Below are 22,452 nucleotides of genomic sequence, written 5' to 3' on the forward strand. Positions count from 1 at the left end.
TTCCATCGCGAATAAAAAAATAGAGATTTTTTCCATAAAGTATCAAAAAGAAAAATTATCGTAATTATTTATTTTTCTGAAACTAAAGAAATTAAAAAAAAATAAATAAATAATTTTTTTTCTTATCCAATTTTGTTTTTTTTTTTTGTTTTTTTCCAGATTTCGTGATGTGCATTTAACGATTGTAAAAAAATACTTCCTAAAATTAAATAAAAAATATGAACTTATTCTATACAGAAAAAGAGAGAGAAAGAATTGTAATTTGCAACCGATCTCTTGTAGCAACCGATAGTCTTGTAAAGACTATTTTTTAAATTATTACTTTTAAATTTATTCTCTTTATTTATCGACCGTAAATAATATAACAAATATAAAATAGAAATAAAATAGTTAAAATATTAGAAATGGATATTTGAAAAATGAACACGCGGTAGACCTCTATTCCACGAAAAGCTGTTTAAAACATGATGTATTACGATGTCATCAAGATAAGCTTACTGGCGATAGTTTGTGTGGAAATTTATGTGCAAGTTCCGCGACGGATCTTTGGATTGCATTAAAATCGAGAAATTAACGATGCCATCGGTGATAATTCATTGTCGGCAAACATTATTGCACACGACTTTAGTACAGATCTTAATCACTGCTTTAATAGAAATTAAAGGATGCTTGCAGCAATCGTTTCGCGATGATTCGCCATGGTCTGTTTTTGTGCTGCAAATCTGACACATCATACAATTCAACTTGGCAAACCGATCAAGAGCACGAGCGATAAAAAGTCTACCATGTTTCTTCTTTGTTCGACGAATGCCGCAACAGTGTTTACCCGAGAGAAACTCTGGCATAATTTCCGTATAAGATGACGAATGATGTTTCATTTTTCTTCGTTGGCTTATAATGGATTATAGTTGTTCTCATTAAGTTGCTCACTTAAGCTTCCGATCGCGAAAAATCATAACGGGATCAACTTTTTATTGAATCGACAGTGTTTCAAAAATTATTTTTCTTTTGCAACGTTAACTGCTATAATTATAACAATGCTGTAATCGAAAATAAATTTAAAAGAGTAATAATTTAAAAAATTGTCTTGTATATATAAAGATCATTAAGATCATTCACACACAAACGGCAATTGTCAAAAAAAGGAATAAAATCTCATAATAACTTCATGACTTATAGAATATTACAACTTAAATCATTTTCGCACATCGTAAAATACTATAGCTCAGATATCAATAGAACCAGTACGATATTATCCGATTACTTGTGCTAAATGTTATATTAACTGATCGCTACTGATTGTTATTGAAATTCCAAGCAACGTGTCATCCGAGCAATGTGTCTCCTTTTGCACGATTCACTCGGCGACGATAGAACTTTCAGATCAGATCGAATCGAAAAAGGGCCGGTCCGAGATTCTTCCTATATAAAATACGGTGAAACGAAGAGCCTGACGAATATCTGGGTCAGGATGAACGAATAATGTTTCTGTTTTGATATACCCTATATCGCTCGTATTGCTAAATTTACTGTTTCGTTAATAATTCTACGATGGAATTGACGCCGACCCGCGAATATGAAATGCCTCACGATATATTGCATTTGATATTAGTTTAGTTGCTTTTACAACATTGTGTTTCGAACGCGATAGAAAATTGCGTCTATATATTTAATAAATTGCGTCTAGTATTTAAATAATACTATGTATTTATTGGAAATTTTGATCACGTATCGTTATTCATGATGACAACAGGAAATTTGTCGTAATTAAATAAAAGACTACTTATATAGCTACTATAGCTATACGCGGTCGTTACTGTGATTAAGAAATGCTTTATTTATGTCGTGGGAAATCCCGTTTAGTTGCAATAAAAACTGTTGATATAAAAATATCATTTAAAAAAGTTTAAGAACTTAAAAAAACAAATATATATATAACGTGTAACTTGCAGCATTGTAATTTACATGAATGTATTATAGTACAGTGGGTAATACATGAAACTATACATATATAAATCAATAAAAAGCTGGTATAATTGTGAGTCTAACGAACTGATAGTATATAACATATATAACCAAAGGTATATTAAGCTATCTAAGCCAAATTATCAGAACATATTAAATTATATATGGAATTAATTTACTAATTTTTTGCTTTCTTTTGCTGTAAAAAAAATTTTTTTTGCTCAAACTACTAAAAAGTTAGAATTGCTAGATAGCTTAAGATTAAGCTATACTCGCCTTGTAAAAAATAGCATATACATAAGTCAGAGAAAAAAATTAATAGTACTAAAATTATGTTATTTTTTTGACTACTTTTTACTTCCAAAAATATTATGTTTTTATAATTTGGCTTAGATAATTTGATTAGCTTAATATGCCTTATAACCAAGTACTTGGCTATAATCCAAGAATAACATTTAATCGATTTCTATTTAGGCAAACATTTAACACGCGGAAAGGTTCCAACCAAATGAAAATCAAACAATACAGCGCTAAATATGGAACTCGAATGCAGATCTTATTGTTAGACAGAAGTATCTTTTGAAACAGAACACTAGTTAGGGGATGATTTACGATCGGCATACAATTATTAATGATTTCTTATCCAGTCAACCAACGTTACGGCAAACTAATTAATAATGGCAAGAATATAACATGACATTTTAACGAAGACAATGAATGGCGCTTATGTAATCTACAATGAATATTTAAAAAAAAAATCGTGGATTAATATGCGCACAAACGCGTGAGTTTGAATATGAGAAAATAGTTACTATTGTTTCCGTGGAGAATAGCGTTATCGTATATGCGACGATTATTAAATCCCTACGTATGGTTATGCGCGGGTGGCGTTATAACCACTGATCGATGATGATACGACATCGTTGCTTTTGCGCGCGCGGTTCCCTGCCATTAGTCATGACCAGAATTTATGAGACGTTGAATGCATTATTGCCGGCGCATCTTGCCCGATGTAGTTCCTCGCTGCGGTTATGTCTGCATATTTTTCTATACCGTACAATAATGACTGCGGACTTTACCGCGTAGAGCAATTTGAAACTTATATACAATGTAGACGCTTATCGCGCACAAGCCACGCGATTCTTAACGAGAGTCTACGATAGTGCTAGTATCCTTGAACGAAGGATATATACTACGCGTGTAAAAACGGTGCATTGTATATATCACCTTTAAGTCCTCAATGAAAAGAACAATAAAAATTCTAATTATTATATAAAATATCCTATTTAGATATATTTAAAAAAAAAAGATCAGGTTCTAAAAGAAAGTTTTATATATATTTTTTTTCAAAAATTTCGAAAATATGATCTAGGTAAGAAATAATTTTGATATATGTGCAAAGAAATATTATTTTTATTTATTACGTAAAAAAGAAGACAAATTTTGTTTTATTTTTTTTATAAAAAATGTACGGCTTTGAAAAAAAAATAATAATAAATAACTCTACAAAAACTTTATAGAGTTACAAAATACAAAATAAAATGTTTTTTTTAAGAAAGCAATTATAAGAATATTTAATAAAAAAATGTATATTTTTAAACACATTTATTATAAAACGGTTTATAAAAAATTTAGAATTAATTAAAAATTTTTAATTTCTGAAAAATTAATACCAAACATACATAGATTATATAATTCGACAAATGGTACTGATTGTGAAATATATGTGATTTTCAATATGATAAGGAAACTAATTTAATAAAAGTACGTCTGATATCGATCTGACTTGAATTCATTTTTGATGTTTTGAGTACGAAGAATCGCTAACCGGCCGTTCAAATTTAAACAAATGCACTCAAGATTTTTGATAAGTTCATCCTGCTAGTTAATTCCCTAAAAGAATAAGACAACCCAATATTACGAGTTCCGAAGATAGTTAATTGAACGATCATGACGATTGGTTGCCGGACTGTTCGCTTGTAACTATGAGATCGTAATTAGTTCATCATCAAGGAACATACGAAAATAAGAGCAAAAATGCGATTTAAGATTAAGATTTGTTCGATCGACATTGGCGGTAAAAAAATGCGAGTTTTACCAAATCGATAATCGCATTCTGTTGCTTTAAACTTTAAATTATATATATGTCACGCAATATTTTAGGATACACGATTTATCAGGTAATTATTAAACGCTAATACTTTTGAAACTATAGGTATAGTGTTTTTCGAAATAAAAAAGTTTTAAAAATAATTTTAAAAAACGAAAATAATAAATATAATTTTTTTTCTCTTAAACTTATATTTTACTGAATTATTTATGTTCTTTTTTTTAATAAAACTATTATATTTTTCTCTTTTGCATATTGCTGCTAATAAATAAGATAAAATCAACCTGTATCTTAATATCATTTTGAGATAATATTAAATTCGGAAATTTAGAATCAGACAAAAGAAAACTTTTAAAATATAAAATTATTTTTTGTTTAATTTAAATTTTAAATAAAATGTGATAAAAATGTTTAAAATATATGTAATTCATATATTCTACATATTTTTCATATCTTTAATTCTGAAAGAAACATTCAGATTCTAATCCTATTCTCATCCTGCGCAGAATCGTGTTCTTATAGAATCAAACCGAGGAGAAATACTGTAAGATGTAACAGACATCTCTTTTCATATCAGCTTCCAATCTCAAATTCGACTTTTTTATAATGTAAACGCTTTATTGTAGGTTTGCTCAGTTTTCTCACGGAATGTGTTGTTTGCTCGGTTCGACTTTGTTGTAGTATTCGTATCGCATGCTATGATCATTGTCGATAACTTTAAACAATGCCATTTCGGGTTATATTCGAACTTCATTCAAGTCTAAAGTTAAATGTTCAGATAGTTACTTAATCTGTCAAATTACGTGACATTATGCAATCTAATGTTTTGAAATTAATGCCATGTGACTTTTCACATGACTTAGTACAATTTTAATTTGTCAAACGAACGATCGATCATACGTACATGTATTTAAAACTTCGAATCGATATTTATTCTAAATCAGACTTTATTTTTTGGAGTACTTTGTGTAATAATTATTAGAGGGGCGGGCGGATATATAATAATTAATAATTAAGATTTTAGACTCTAATATTATTCATAAATAATAAAGATCTGGCTTAATTTTCCAATAATTCCATAATTCCATAATTGAAAAAAGCAAAAGTTCTAACTGTTACTTTTGTTAGACTAAAAAAATATCATAAAGAAAACTTAAAACGCCAAGTTTACGTAGCGCCTCATATTGTTTTGCAAGACTTTTCTTATCATTTTTTGTCAAATTTTCATGGATTTATAATTTTATATTAGTTTTAGATAAAGTTCTAATTTTTTAAAGCAAAACAGATGGATTAAAATAAAATAGTAACAAGCAAACGCAAACATCACTCGCTAAGTTTCGAGAGATTTTTGTTTTGAAACAGTTCTCAGTATATTTATGCACACAAATTATAAAAAATTAAAATGCTCAGAATTATATGAGAAAATTGTTTTATAATAAACAAAACTTTTAAAAATTGAACAGCGTCTCACCTTTGTATCTACAGATAAGATTCTAAGACAAAAAAATTATTCGAAAAATATTTTAATATTACTAATGATTAACACTTTTTAGAAAATGCAAGGATATGCTCAATATTATATGACTTTTAGAATAAAAACTCTTGAAAATCGATTAGCGTCTCACCTGGATGCTGGTGATATGTGTGTTTCTTCGTGACAATTTTATTTTAATTGATGTTTTTTGCTTTTTAAACAATTCTTTCTGAAATTTACATAAAACTATAAATGTTTGAAAATCTGACGAAAAATGATTTAAAAAATCTTGTAGGACAAAGTGAGATGCAATGTTGAATATAGCTTTTGGGTTCAAGGTCGGCACGTTTTGTCTTCTCGCGAGCATCGAACGAAGTTTAAATATACGTCGAAACGTTGACCTTTTCCCTTCTCCACGCTTAGCAAATTCTGATAAATTTAACAACGTGGCTGAAGAATTCAATAGTGTGCATACATATAAATGCAAGCTGTTAAAATCAATTTAATTCTTAACAAAAGTGAACATATCAATAGAATATAAAATTATATTTTATATTCTATATATATATATATATATTTTATATTTTATATTTTGTTTTCCTTTCTTATTTTTAGTAGCAAATATGCATATTCTTTGTCAAAAAGTCTCTTATTAATTAAGTAAAATTTATGAATTAATTAATATCAAATTTTTATTTTTGGAATATATTATAGGAAGAAATAAATATATATATTTGACCTATATTTCTAAAAATATAAAATTAAAATAATAAAATAAGAATAAATGTATCTTTATTAATAACACATTTTCGATAATTGGCGTTATTTTCTTGTTGACATGGGTAATGCGTTTTTTCTTTAAGAGTGTTGCTTTCAGTGCTAATGGCAGATAGCTAATGGTTGCACTGAAAATAACACTCAAGAAAAAATGCAGCAGCTATGTCAACAAGAAATAAATGCCAGTTATCGAAAATATATCGATAGAGATATATTCATTTCTTATCATTTTTTATATTTTTAAAAATATAGGTCACAATGAACAGTAGAGTTTCCTAATATTCATTTTTTTGGAGAGACAATACACCGACACAAAATTAAATATCCTGATAAACGCCGTTTAGCACGAGATAAGAAACAACGTAATAAAGTAAAAAACCAAAAAAAAAAAAAAAAAAAGGAAAAATAATTACACGTGAATTACAAACGTACCGCGTGGTGACCTCTATCGCATCGATGCATATATAGATAATGAAATAAGGCAATTAACGTCCTGCTTTATCGGCGGGACGAGTTTCGGGTCAATGACCGCTATTGAGAAGTGTCTGACCTATTTATCACGAATGCATATATCCAGCTCGCGCATACATGCGAGCGTATGTGTGTGTGCGCTATGCGCTTTTCACCCTATTATTTTAGCCAAGTTCAATCTTCGAGGATCTCGATTATGCTCGTTTTCGCCGCATTATTCATTTCCTTTCCTCTTTATCTAGTTCTAGATTATTGATTCTTTCTTTTTCTCTCAATAATGTTCATATATTTATCGGTGAATAAAATCGATTTGAATTTATGAAAAACGCGTTATCGGTGCGATTGGATTAGAAACACTAGCGAATTGGGCAACTCGTTATCTGATCGTTATCGCGCAAACATTTATGACGACGATCACTCATGTGGCCTGCCTCAATCTGCTATAACCTCTTTATCCAGAACGAACAAACAGGATGGAAACATTAATGCGTTAAGTCGTTAACATCGCATCCAAGAGATAAGGGCCGGTTCTCGAGGACGATGCGCTTTGAAAGTCAATGCCCTTCGCGGACGATATGACGAACCAGAGAACACAGAGCCGAACGAGCCAGCTCCAACAGCTCAACGTTTCACACATGGCGTGACAATAATTTCAAGGCTGAATCGTGAACGCGATTAAACGTTCGCTCGATATCGCGTGATTTGATAAAGCATCGTGAAAACGACATAGAACGATGTGACTAAAGGAGAGAGAAAGGGAGAGCGAGGCAGGAACTGGCTCGTTGCGCAAAATAGCAGGAATATCACGTACCTGAGACTGCTGAATATAATAACTGCGCGTCGTCGGGCGTGCGATGATATTATCCGGACGTAGACAGATCACCGGGTCGGCCGCGGCGGGCGAACTCCTTTCGTCACAAAACACTGCACATACTGTCACGCGACGCGGCGCGCGATCATCGCGTTTACTCGTCGTCCCGATCGCGCCCAACTGCTCGCGGGCGTCGCGCTATTTGTCACGATACGATACACGGTACAAGGCGCGAGAACGTACGCTTTAACCAGCTCCGACCTCCTCGCGTTCGACCGAGGTGCGCAGTGCCGCCATGTTTCTTGTTGTCGCGATGGTTCCGCCGACTCGGCCGCGCTCGGCCGCGCTCGGCTACGCTCGGAGCCGCCAGCCTCGCGCCCGCCTTGCCTGCGCCGTGATCATGCGCAGTGACGCGAGTCGCGAAATTACAACTTGCCCGAGAAACTTGGAATTCTTTATGATTTATGACGACCAGTTTCAGCAAATCCGATTAGATGAGCAGATGGTTAAGATTAGCAGGCTGGCCAAGACCAAGCATTCGTGTCTACGAATGTCGTGATATGCATGATAGACATGAATACTTTCATGTCTATTGACCGTCCTGCTAACTTTAACGGCGTCGGTTCATCTAACGGCCGGACTTGCCGAAATTGACCCTCAGAAGTCTCCAAGCAAGCCGATCCGTCGCGATATTGATGTTTGATAGCAATGTCCGGTGCATTACGATAAACGTCCGATACTTTATGCGATGCTTGCGAGTTACTTTTACGCGATACAACGACGAAAAATGCGGAGCGACGTGAACGCGACCCCCCCGGTGCGGCGACCATTACTCACTGCGATTCGAGAGTTATCGAACTGCAATAGGATCGATACTTGGAGAGATTGCAACGTCACGACTCTTCGATAGATTTCGATCGCAGTCAATTATGGACGCCTCGCGACCAAGTTGTCATGTCGCTCTGCATTTTTCTCGATTGTGTGATTGTTTACAAAAGTGAATCTCGCGTGTCAACAATTATTAAATGTGTACCAAGTTATCAAACAATACCGCACTATGTACAATCGCCATTACATGCCACACTGTCACGACTTCATCGATATCAGCGATCTATCTCTGAAGTTGGTTATTTCGAGTTAATTTTTCGTCAAAATGCAGCGGAAATGCAATAAATACGATTATTACCAGGTATGTGTACGTATAAATGTATAAATATATAAAAACTACGTAATACTTTGTCGAAATGTGCTAAATTGTTGAAATATTTAAAATGATATTGAAAAATTTATGCATAAATAAGCATCGAGTAAATTTTTGCAAAATAATGTGAAAAAATATGTGTAATAAAAAATACTTATTGAATATCGTAACAATTTCTTTATAATTAATTACGAATTGTTGAAATTATTTAATAGATTATTTATTATACAACAAAGATTAAAGATATATACTATAATAGTAAGAAATCGTGTGTGTGTATGTATAAGTGTGAGCATTTATTATCACGAATACACACATAATTAATGATTACGGTTATAATATAAAAAAATGTTTTTCTTGAAAAAAAAAAAATATATATATATATATATATATTCTAATATCCTCAGCAATATTTTTTCATTTTCATATAACATATTACATTACCATCCATACTTGTTGATGTACTATTTCTTATACTGACATAATGTTTGCTGAGATGGCGGTAATTCACGATGATTTTTTTCTGAAACTGTTGTGAGATCAGTGATTTTTAATATTATCGATGATTACATTTTCATAAATTTCGTTTAAATACATATTTAACATATAAAATATTTGTTCATATTGGAAAATAATATTCTTAAATCACAATATAATGTATAAAGTGTTGTATTATTCTTTATATTATTTTTTGACAAACAGTATTTTATAATTATTTTAATTATAATCTAACTGTAATCTATTAAATTTGTATTTTGCATATTTGTGCTTGTGTGAATCGATTTATGCAATAATGTCGCAATAATATCGTGTCATCGACGATCGGTTATATCAGTCAGCAATCACCTTATTCAACAGATGAAAATTTATCCACGTTTGCAGATTCGTAATAGTATCTCATTGGGATAGAGTAAATATAAAAATTCTCCTATTTTAAAATAATTCATTATAGCTATTCAATTAAAAATAATTTTTAAATGAGAGATTATTATATATTTTCAGAGTTTGCGTGCAATTGCCATACTTACATTTGAGAATAATAGAATAGATATATAATTTATAATAGATTTAGCTTGAAAGGATAATGAATATGGATAATTATAAATTATATGAATTATTTTTATTTAATGTATTATTTATTTTAAATCTGAAAACAATTAAAAGAATTATTATATGTTTATCAAACAATTATGACAATTGTGTTATTTTTATCATATAATTTTTAACTTTTTTAATAATTTTTTATATTATAATCTTTCATATTTTCTACATATTCGATTGTTGAGAAACACAACTTGTATTTTTTTTATAAAATATTAGTGTAATTGACAGAATAGTTAATAGATGACGCTACGAACATTAAAATTTGTTTCAGTATTCTCATAATTACAAGTCTGTAAAATGGATTCTTTAGAGAGAAAATAAATTATAATACTAAATTATAATCACATATTAAATTTTTACATTTTAGATTCTTTTTACTTTACATTTTTTAGAAAATATTTATTCTTCAACAGATTAGTGAGATAATATAAATTTATATTGGTCAGAATTTTCTTTTATTCAAGAAGATATATTTACGGAAATGTATTAAAAACTATTTATTATATCATTTCTTTATATTTTTCGTGAATAGTTCTGCTATAACATGAATTATATTTAACATAATGTCCATAAGCATATGATGTATGCATTTAATAATGATACACACACACAATTAATAGAATATTTTATATTATGCAAATCAAAAATTACAATCAAATAAAAAAAAATTGATCGCTCAAAGCATACTTGCTTTCGAATCTGATTGTGAGTCTAATTACATAGCGCAAGCGCTATAAAAATTAATTTTTTTGCCATCTCGGCGATCGCGTTACGTTCACGTGAAAGAAGAGGGCGGGAAGAAGGGGGACTTAATTACACAGGAATGCGAATGGAACGAATTCATAAGAAAATCCGCTTACTTCCATTATTTCTTTGGTAAAATCCCGTTGCGGGTTTTTCGTTCGCGACGTTCCCTAGGGAAACGCATACTGAGGGATGCGACCGATTACCTTGTTCCTCGATGATCACGTAATTTCTCGATCATGAAGACGTCGGAAAGTCACAAATTGAATTTTTGTATCAATGTGATTAAAAGCGATTTTTTTGTATTAATAAGTTTTGTTTTTTTTCTTTTCGATCAATCGTCGTAAAAAAAGTTTTATTTCTTTCTTCGGCCGTCACGCCAACAATTTTCCTCCTATTGCAACTTCATCATTGGTCGCAGTCGTGGCAGGCCTCCAGCACGTGATATTGTCGCAATCTGATTAGAATTGTTAATGTTGATTGTACGTAATTGAAAAAAAAGTGCAGCGAAAACTAGCTTACGTTCGAACTAGCTCGTTCCCCTCTTTTGCATCTCTTGCCATTTGTCACATCATATATATCATTTTAAAAGATAAAAAGAGCGAAAATGTTTGTTCCACAATTTTTTTATTTTTGGCTTTTTACTTTTTATTGCCAATAATTTTTATTGACTTTTGAATTTACTAATGCGATTAGAGCTATTTTTAAATCTTTTCAATTTGTGTGATTATTGTATAATATAGTTTTCATACTTTTTAGATTTAGTATCAGTAATTTTTATCAACTGCTATATTTCATAATGTGAAATTTTATCTTTAAACTCTTCTGAACTTATATATGAGCTTATATTATTACAAAGAAATTTTTTTAAATAATTTTATACACGCAACAATTGCATCAATGACTATCTCTTTGTGAAACTGAAGACGCGATAAAAATGCGCGTCGCAGCTTTTAAATAACCAGGTCGCGACCAGCGTAAAAGCTCGGGAAATGGGTTACTGGCGTGACCAGAAAGCTCTCCGATTTCGTGAAAAGGGGTTGGAAGGAATGGACGAAATATAGTATAAGCTACCGAAGAGGGATGTTAAGTCTCCACGAAGACCCTCATAGTCTGGCTTACTGGACTTTAGGATAAAGACCATCTACTCTCTTGTGACGAGGGATAAAAAAGGTCATCATAGTAGATGCACACACATAAATATACACACACACACACGCGCGATTTCTTACTGGTATAGTTTTTAATCTTTATTTTATAATAAATAATCTATATCTTAAATTTAAATAATTTCAACAATTCATAATTAATTATAAAAAAATTGTTACGATATTAATGCTTTCAAATATATATTTTATTATACATACATTTTTTCACATTATTTTTGCACAAAAATTTACTCAATACTTATTTATGCAAATAAATTTTTCTGCACGCGCATTATATGATGACTACAATTTGTCATAAAATTAGTTATTGCGCCTTTTTGAATGAGGATTATAACAAAGACTTTCTATCCGAATCGGCTCATGTCGGTGTAAAAGACAACCTTGGGCGATTTTGCAATAATATATTTATTATATCGCTCGTAAATTGTATTGCGACTACCGAAAATGACTCGTTTTTTGCAATCGTGAAATACGAGCGAATTATATATTTATTATTATTTAATTATATATGAGGAAATCTGGTTAGAAAATAAAAAATATGATCAAGCCTGTCACAATAAATTACTGGCACGCGTACAACGGCACAATGATCGGTGTCGGCATTATGATCGATGTCGTTAAAACCATATCCTTGTCCTACGTATGATGTATATGGAAGTGGAAAGTATATTTTGCTCCTGCGCAGATGTTTTCAACAATGCGTTACTAATAACTATTATTTCAATTTCTTTAACATCTATATTAATATTTAAAATTACTAATAATTAACAAGTTGTTTTATCTTTCATACCTATAAAATGTCAATATAATCTTCTGTTATTAATTTTACTATTTAATCTCTATGATTTGTTCACATCTATTATTTTAAACTATTTAATATTATAAACTATAGTTTCCTTATTTTGCAAAACAATAAGGTATCAAATATACTTAATGTGTAAAATTTCATTCTACACTTTATAATATCTTTTAAATGTTTTTATGAAAAGAAAAGTATATATAGAATTTTTGATATTATATTAAAGTTATATATAAAAATGATTTATGTGAGAAATTTTTTTTATATACATCAATAGCTTATGCGTAGCTTACGTTGGTTGACGTTATATATTTTTAAACTATTTACGCATTTTATTCATAATGAAACAGTTTGATATTTGGAACGTATTTTTGTGATAACATAGGATTTCGGAAAATCGCAGCGTGTAAAACGCAAAATCATGTAGGAGTGAACGAAATAAATCTCACGAGTTGACATACTAACAGTTAGATAAAAATCTAGCCTTGCATCGTAGGTGTGGTCTGATGTAGAATAATTTTTATCGGTTTAACGTTGCATTGCGATACGGTTAATGACGACTTATCAGCTAGTTCTCGTTAATTATGGAAACCAAGTCTGAAATTGCATATCTGGAATTAATGTTCTCGAAGATACGTAATCTTTTAAATGCGCGTGATGTTTTAACTTGTTTGCACAATTCTCGCAAGAAAACAGCGAATGACGAGTAATTAATGGAAAACGTGCTGCAGAATGCATACTTCTTATTTGTTCTTTAGTGATAAATTTGTTGATATAAATTGTTGCTAAAATTATTTGAAATTCTTATCTAATTTGTTTTTGTATCTGGACAAAAGAGAATGCTTTTATCGATAATTAATGATAATCGATCATGAACAATATAATCTGCTTTGAAGTTTCAGGAAGCAAATTGTGTTTTCTGGTTCGATAGACTTCTACTTTGTCGTTATGAGTCAGATAAATGCAAGCGCATAACGAAGTAATTGACCTTAGATTAGCCTCGTCGCGAAACTGTTGTCTTTCCGCTGCGCGAGGTTATTTAATTCTTCTTTTACGGTATTTTAGAAGTAGGAAATATGATGACGCAATACGTCTACCCTTGTTCTACATTGTACCTTTATACCACCGACAATCATTTGTTTGACAAAAACAATGGCTAGAATATTTGGCGCAGGAAATGATTTCATTTTTCAGCATTGTCTTTGCATGCTCTTATTCCTTAATGTCACAAAGTGACACGCGAACGAGTGTCACCGGCGATTATTGATGCTATTAAATAGAAAACAGATTTAATTACACGGGGCGATTCACAACGCCTATTTAATTAACATAAATAAACCTATTTAATTAACATAAATAATACTGTAAATTGAATATTGCGAGAGTGATATAAATATTTGAAATAATTAACACATATCATATTGTTTTTATTATATTTGCTAAGTAAAGACACAAGAGATTTACCGATCAAAAAATTAATGATTTTTTACCTATTTGGCTTGATAAATTTTGGTATATTTGACTTTATAAAAATTCCTATGCAAGTAAAACTTATTATAAAATTTTACAAATAAAAATTTACTATAAAATACGATTTTAAGTTAGCATTTCTAAATTAGATAGAATTAATTATCTCTATCGAGAATTAGATATCACGGAATGCACTCTTAAAACTAGGGGAAGAAGGTGAAAGTATGCACACGATTATTATTGGACATGTATTCCCTGTTAATAGATTTTTATAATTTAAAGTTAAAGTGTACGTCTATATTAAAATGCATAGATGCCGATTTATTTAATGCAAAGAATTCTAAACGCCCACGCATGATCCATATACGGCGATTTTTGATCCTTTAATTAATAATTAAACAAGCTACCAATTATTTATTATAAAAATTGAGGTATATAAATTCTTTCTCACATCTGCAGATATACAAAATTAATAATAATAATATACGATATAGAGAGAGGAAGGTCATACATATGATGGATTCATGATTGTTAAACGGATATAAAAAGCAGTCATTCAGCACACTATAGAGATTACAGTACAACAATCATATTGTTTTATTAAGAAAAGGATGATCACTCGATATTTAGGCTTAAATCGCAACGTGATTTGCGGTTCAAGTCTTGAATCTTAATAAGATTACATTTTTGAAAGTATGTTACCTTGAATATACATTATACGTTTCAGAAAATTTCACGATTCGATAATTCACGTATTGTTCTTAAAGTTATACAATTATCAAAACCGCTGTTTCATAATATAGCTCTCATATTTCTGCATAAACGAAACTTTATATATATATATATATTTTTTTTAAATAATTAACAAAATATTTTATTATATTTATGCCACAATTGAGATGAAACACTGATTTACTATGCAAGTTCATGAATCTGTGATCAGAGAAATATGATACTTACGATAGAAGCTTGATTATTCTAAACTATTAAAAATATGTAAATTAATATAGCGATATAATGTACATTCCCAGCACTTTAGAATATTTGATTGAATATCTAATAGCAATTATTATATGTATATTTAAATGCGTGTATAATATAATATAATATATGTATAATATATGTATTATCTCTCTTTTATGTACATATATATACACAATATATATTTACGAAAAATAATATTAAACATTAGAAATTTATAATAAATAATAATTTCGACATTCTCACATTCAGAAAAATTTTATTTAATATTACTTAAAGTATCCATATAGTTGCAAGTTAATTTAGAACATTCTGTATAAATTATTTATCGAATTAATGTCGTTTCTATTAATATATATGTGTTAATAGTTTACAAGAATTCGGACTACGAAGTATAATATATATTACATCTATCAACGAGAAGGGCCTTTAATTATATATTTTGCATTGATTAAGATATCAGCTAAACATGACGATTACTTGAGTATAGCTATAAATGTGTCGTAACTGTTTTGCGAAGAGATCTAATCACTAGATTTCATTGGATGAGTGCATAATGTAATATATACAGCTAATAGCTTACAATCATCTAGCTTACAATTATCTAATGAGATATACAAAACCTGACAGCGGTTTTGTTATAAATTATAAGTTTTTATTTTATATTTAAATATTTTTCATGGTACGTAAATTATCATTTAATTATTTACGTGAGATTTTATTGTCACGTTATATTACAACTTCTTTATTATTGGGATGGAAAATGTCGAGTGTATTTATAAAACTGAATAATCTAAACGGTCGATTAAGTTGTAAATGTATCATTACTATAACACAACATCTTGCTTTTCATAGATGAAGAAAATATTTAACTTATGACATTTTCTGACGGCTCTCATTAGTCTTTTTCAAGGAGAATTATTAAGTCAGTATGTATAAATATATAGAATATGCATTTTCTCTTTTCTTCCTCTTTCTTCTTTTTTTCAATTTCTCTTGGTGCGAATGTAGATATGAAAAATGCAAATTAAGGACGTATTGGTTTAGAAATATTGCGTTCTTTTCCACTAATGGATAATTACTTTATATTGAGTTAATTATCATTGCTATATTTTTGACAGCTAAAAAAAGTAATACATATTTATATTTAATTACACACAGAGAGAGAGAGAGAGAGAGAGAGAGAGAGAGAGAGAACACACATTTATATTATATTATTTATTAATATATTTATGTGTCTCTTTTATATATTCTTTTTTATAATCTTTTATATGTTTTATATTTAATAAATAAGTTTTGATTCATCTGTTTTGGAATAGAGATTTTATATATACAACAAAATTTTATAAAAAATTATTATGCCAATTGAATGTTTATATATTATTGACATTATTAATTATATATTTTTTTAAGTATTTAAATTCTAAGATCGGAAAACGAAAAATATAAATCAATTTTATTTTATTGTATTCTTAGAAGACAAAGTTTATGGTGTATGTGATTATAAGTATAACACATATGTTAATTCAACTGTTTATGTGTGATAAAAAGTAAGGAGAATTTAATCTTTCTTTTAAAAATAGCAAATCCAGACAGATTAATAATATGATAACTAATAAATAATTTCAAGCGCATTCTTTGTTGATTAAATGTCGAAAATACATTAATTGAATTAAATAGACTTACATTTCATATTTATATCTATTTGCATATACATATAATTATGTATAATAAATGTGTTATTAAATTTAACACATTTATGTTACTAGTTAGAAACGTGAATCGAATTTGTCGACAATAATTAAAGAATCATTAATCTCTTGAAGAAACGCCAAGGTTCTGTCCGCGATCAATATAAAAAAATAATTGCAGTACCACGTAATAATTAATTCCTACGGTAATTTGATAGGCGTGTTCTCAAACACTGATATAACAATCCTACTAGCGATACTGATGACAACATTACATCGCAAAAACTTAATACTGTTGGGCAAACATTGAATTCTAACGGAATCTTTCTAAGAATTACATTATATATATTTCCAACTTTTGTGCAAACTTCAAAATAAAATTGCTAATTAAAATCTATGAAACAATTTATGCGTATATTTTGTTAAAAATTACTTGTATTATCTTTGCTTGCTAACAATCAGTTTCAAATTACAGAAGTCTCATATTCTCTCATATTCTAACATTGCGCAATTAAACTCTTTGTTGTAAGTGTATATGTTTTGCAAAAAAACATACATATGCGATAAGGACGATTATTGATTGATCATTACGAGCACCTATTAAAAATTTTACTTTATACAGTACAAATTTTTAGATTTTGTATCTCGCATATAGAGTGTCCAAAAATATTTAGATTTATATGCAAATTTCTATCTAGAAACTCAGTCAATAGTATTTTTTTTCTACACTGCTATTTATTTTTTATTCTGTAAACTATATATTGCGGTGTGTGTGTGTGTGTAATTGCGCAATAGCGTTTTTTGTGCGACTTGTTTTTTGTCCGCTCTATAATATAGTCACTATTTAATATCATTAAATATTTATTTATGCTTATTATTTTTTTTTCGCGTTGATTAGAATAAGATATGTCTTTAATGAAATATATCGATATATTGATTTAATACACATCAAAACTGTCGTCAGTAGTCTGAACAGCATTTCATTTTTAATAAGAAAAAAAACGCATGTTCGTAAAAAAATATGTATGCATAAAATTTTTATATTGATTATTACCAACGCTGTATCAAACAATGAAATATTCTTATTATTACCGTCTTTTTTGGATGTATAATGCACTTATGTTTGTGTCTGTAATTTATACTTAACAGATAAATAAGTAGAGCTAATTAAATCTATAGATTATATACATATATACGTGCAATATCGATTTAGAAAATAGAAAATAATATATTATTTTATATTTAATTTATCTAAACAAGCTGTTTGTATTTTCTTTAGAGGATTTTTAGCTTCTTTTTTATGGATTTATTACCTAATGATCCATATCATATTTACAAACAAATCTTCTGTTAGAGTTCATATATCTAATTTTGATACAGTCAACGATTTAATCGACTGTTGTGGATTACTGTTTGAAGAAGTGACTTAAATTATTTAATCTCATGTTTTAAGTTTGGATATTAATAAAAAATGGAAATTTTAGCGATCGCAAGTGCGATTTTGTTCGTAAAAGTTATACTATGTTGTACATTACTACGAAATTGTAAAACAACAGAGGAAAAAGTAAAAAAAATAATTGTGAATATTGGTGAAAAAATATGCAAAGGTAAATTAGAAAGTATTACTTAATAAATTCATATTTTTCTATTATGTTATTTACTTCAACTACTTATTTATAATAAAAGATTTATCAAATAAACATAAAAATAGATTTGTGACAAATAGATAACGAGTCTCGTCACTATCAACTGTTTATATATATATATATATATATATAATTGAACGAAAATTTAAATTTATATTTTATTGCAAGACAATCATAATTATTATATTTTGTTATTATTTAGAAACGGAAAATGTTAGCCATCTTAAGAATAGCAATAAATAAAATATGAAATTAGATTCTGTTACAGAATCGACAGATTTAACAATTAAACCAGTTGTAAAGAAAACTGCACCTCCTAAACCACCGCGAGGTGTCAAACAATCTACAAAAAAAAGTAGTGATAATTCGAATTTACAAAAAAATATTTCAGCGAATGTACATTCCGAAACATTTTGCAATAACGATTATATAAGGTTATATATTATGTAACAATTTAAAGCTATTTACTATATAATTATATAAAAATACTTTGCAAAAAAATTTATTGATTAGTTTACTTATATGCATAAGTACAAATGTTTTTATTTATTTTATTTGTTTACAAAATGTATTAAAATAGTATAATAGAGATATTTATTAACAGAGAATAAATAATAATAATAATAATAATAATAAATTAATAATAATAATAGGTCAAAAGTTTATGTTAAACATTATTGCAATCAATGTCATCGGATCTCATCTGAAAAAGAAGCTAGATTCCGAGAAGCAAGTGTACAGTCTGAAAGACCCTCTAAAGACACCTTGCTTGTCAGCATTAAGCCACAAGAACAAATACCATCTTCTGGAAACGATACTGATTCGTCAAAATCAGTACCACAGATTTCAGAATTGAAAACGATACAATTTAAAATCATGACAAATTCTTTGGAATCTAGAAATTCTCAACATTGCAGGTTAGATTATTATTTTTATTATTTTTTATTAGTCTTTTTTTCATTTTTCGTGATCAAGAATCAATATTTCTAATATGCTGTACATTATATTTAAATAATATCCAATCAATTAATACAAAATTAATGTAGAAATAATTTTTAACAAATCTTAAGAACGCGCATTCGCGTTAAAATTTTATTATATAATATTTATTAATATTAATACTCTCCTAATATTATAATAGAATATAATAAATGTTCCAATATTTTTTTTTATTAGCCGAGAGATAAATATTGTAAATGATGAAACCATATTTGTGAATTTGCCCAACAAGATGTACAAGGAAATAGAAAAAAATCCAATCTATCCGTTAACATCCACAAAAATACAGCCAAAAAAATCACCATTTCACAAATTACGTAAATATTTTGTAGCAAGACTGCATCGAATTTTTCGATTAAAAAATTAAAAATAAGTATTAGTGATGAAAATTATAAAGTACATGAACATCTGTTATTTAAAATAACTGTCTAAAAAAATATATTTAACATTTATAACGCTATGAATATCAAGATTAATTTAATTAAACGAACGATTCAGTCAGCGTTCTTTTGAAAAATAGTCTGTTCAATTTCTTGATAATTTTTGTAAATATTATAAAGCTTTCTATATATAAATATAATCATAAATATGTAGTATCTTAAAGACAATGATTTTTATACATTAAGTATTTTAGCGCTAAATATGCTTGAAATAATTTAAATAACAGATGAATAAAAGAAAAATAATTTTATTATATAATAATTTTATTGTATATCTCTAATTCACATATAATGTATACTTTTATCTTATTAATTTTGAAATCTATATTCTTAGTACATATACACTATATGTCTAAATTTGCTTGTGTTACAAATGTTTCTTTATTTTCATCACTGGATTATATATGCATTATACACTTACTTTGAGACTAAATACTCTTAAAGTAATCATATTTTTGTATATTATTAGAAAATTAATATACAATTTTTTCTTGTTACATTTTTTATTAAATATTTTTTGTGAGCTTTAAAAGCTTTAATTATTAATTAAAATTGCATTGTATATAATCGCATTTAATGTAAGATTTTGACTTTTTTATTGTTTTATTTTATAAATATAAATAATTTTCTATAAGGACCAGAGTTTTTGTTCTTAATAAATAAATGTGTGTGTGCACATAGAAACATGTTTAATTATTTTTTAAATACATTTTGGACAATAAAAGAAAATTAATGAATGGGAAAATTAATCTAAATATTTATTTTTTGTTAAACAATATATAGCATGATTTCTATTAGCATAGTTTCTATTATTATAATTCTATTATATTTAGAGAGAATGATTTAGCAGAATAATTTTTGCAATAGTTTCTATATAACTCATTTATTATTGGTTTATCATATTATATTTATGATACCCCAAGAATATATATATAACAACTTCAGCTATATGTATATTATATATACATATTTATATACAAATCTTTTAGTAAACATAATCAAAATGTGTGTTCTACTTCCAAAGGTTTGGTTGTGGTTTGCTTAGCAATGTATTATTGTCATTATTGTCCTTCGAGAAACATTCTAGCAATCATCGCGTTTTGCCGGATAAGTAAAATTGTTATTTAAATAGTGAAATGGCAATTTGGTGGTTTAATAAAATGATAGTTTGTAGTACAACTGCATTTGCTGCATTATTCTATGGTGTTATTATAGTGCGTAATCACAAGGAAAAGAAGGAAACGGGCAGTAAGTTGAAATGTATTTACTTAACCGAATTCGCTTTATAAGGCATCGTTTGCTGGTATAAAATATTCATCAAATAATATGTTGTATAGACAATAATTATAAATATATCAATAAGGTGATATGTCTTATTTAGGGGCTGATGACAATGCAGCTTTTGAAATTAAAATAGCTAACCCATCTTCGCCTAATACACATAATGGGAAAGTTTTTGCTAAGAATTCTCTCTCGGCTAGCCCAAATAATGTGCCATTGACGTCAAAAGTTGGACAGGTCGTATCTCATTTGTCAAAACAGAGTACATCTAACGCTTCAGTAAAATCACGCAATAAAAAATTATTCTCGATACAATTGAAAACTGAAAAAAGTTGCAATTCAATTGTTTTGAATAATGCTATTAGGTAAAGTATTGCCTAAATTATTATCAAATAATTTTAATTCTTAATAATATTAATATTTTTAAATATAATTAATACATTAAATAAAGCGAGAAAATTGTCACTTTATATCTACATGTTTATTTTTGCCTTCAATTAATTACACTGTAATAAATAATTTAACGATAATTCACACATATATATAATCTGTTAATTCATGAATTTAATATACATAATGGAATTTAAATTAAACAATACTTCGAATAATGAATAGTACATTAATAACTAAAATCTTTTATTTATAATTTTTAGTTTTGAATATTAATTAAGTTTTATATATATGTATATCAGTTCCGAATTAGAAATTCCAATTCTTAATCATATGTAGATAAATCTGTCTGCATTATTTGAATACTTATTTTTCGCAAAATTATAATAAAATTGTGAATTTATTCAATTTTTTGTATTGTTTATCTTGTATTTTTATTTTTAACTAAAACCTTTGAATATGCATGAACAATAACAATATTACAGATTCTTTACACATGATGATTCAAACGAAACGATTATGTTAAATAATATCGCTTTTTCCTGTGAAAGTGGATTTGGCAATACGCAAGATAATTTGAATCTAATTATTCATATTGGTGATTCGACGGACTTGACAAATAATAAAATTCAAATAAAGATTTTCAACAAATCACTAAAACAATCGATGCTAGATGTGCTTAGTATTTCTATGAATCATTCTACTAATAACAGGTTGGACTTTTTTAGTGTTATACCTATTTGTTGATAAAAATTACACATAAACATCTTTTAAAATTTACAATTAATATAATAAAAGTTATGCTATATAAAAATGATTACTTAAACCATATTTATGGAACTTTCTTAAATGTTTGAAGAGAGAGATATACATTTCTTTATATAATTTTTAAAATGTTTTTACTAAAAAAAAAAAAAAAAATTTTTTCG

General features: G+C 28.2%; 1 protein-coding gene across 1 annotated transcript in view; it reads right to left on the reverse strand.

Annotated features, from left to right (window-relative positions):
- LOC145933162 (uncharacterized) overlaps window positions 1-7,925 on the reverse strand; it is an 88,221-nt gene extending 80,296 nt beyond the window's left edge. Inside the window, exon 1 of the mRNA XM_083032696.1 lies at window positions 7,609-7,925. The gene's annotated coding sequence lies outside the window, so the exon portion shown is untranslated. The remainder of the gene's footprint in view (window positions 1-7,608) is intronic.
- Between the last annotated feature and the right edge of the window lie 14,527 nt (window positions 7,926-22,452).

This window comes from Prenolepis imparis, unplaced genomic scaffold, assembly GCF_030444845.1.
Source record: "Prenolepis imparis isolate NDT839.2.m4 unplaced genomic scaffold, iyPreImpa1.0 SCAF_2, whole genome shotgun sequence".
Taxonomy (NCBI): Eukaryota; Metazoa; Arthropoda; class Insecta; order Hymenoptera; family Formicidae; genus Prenolepis; species Prenolepis imparis.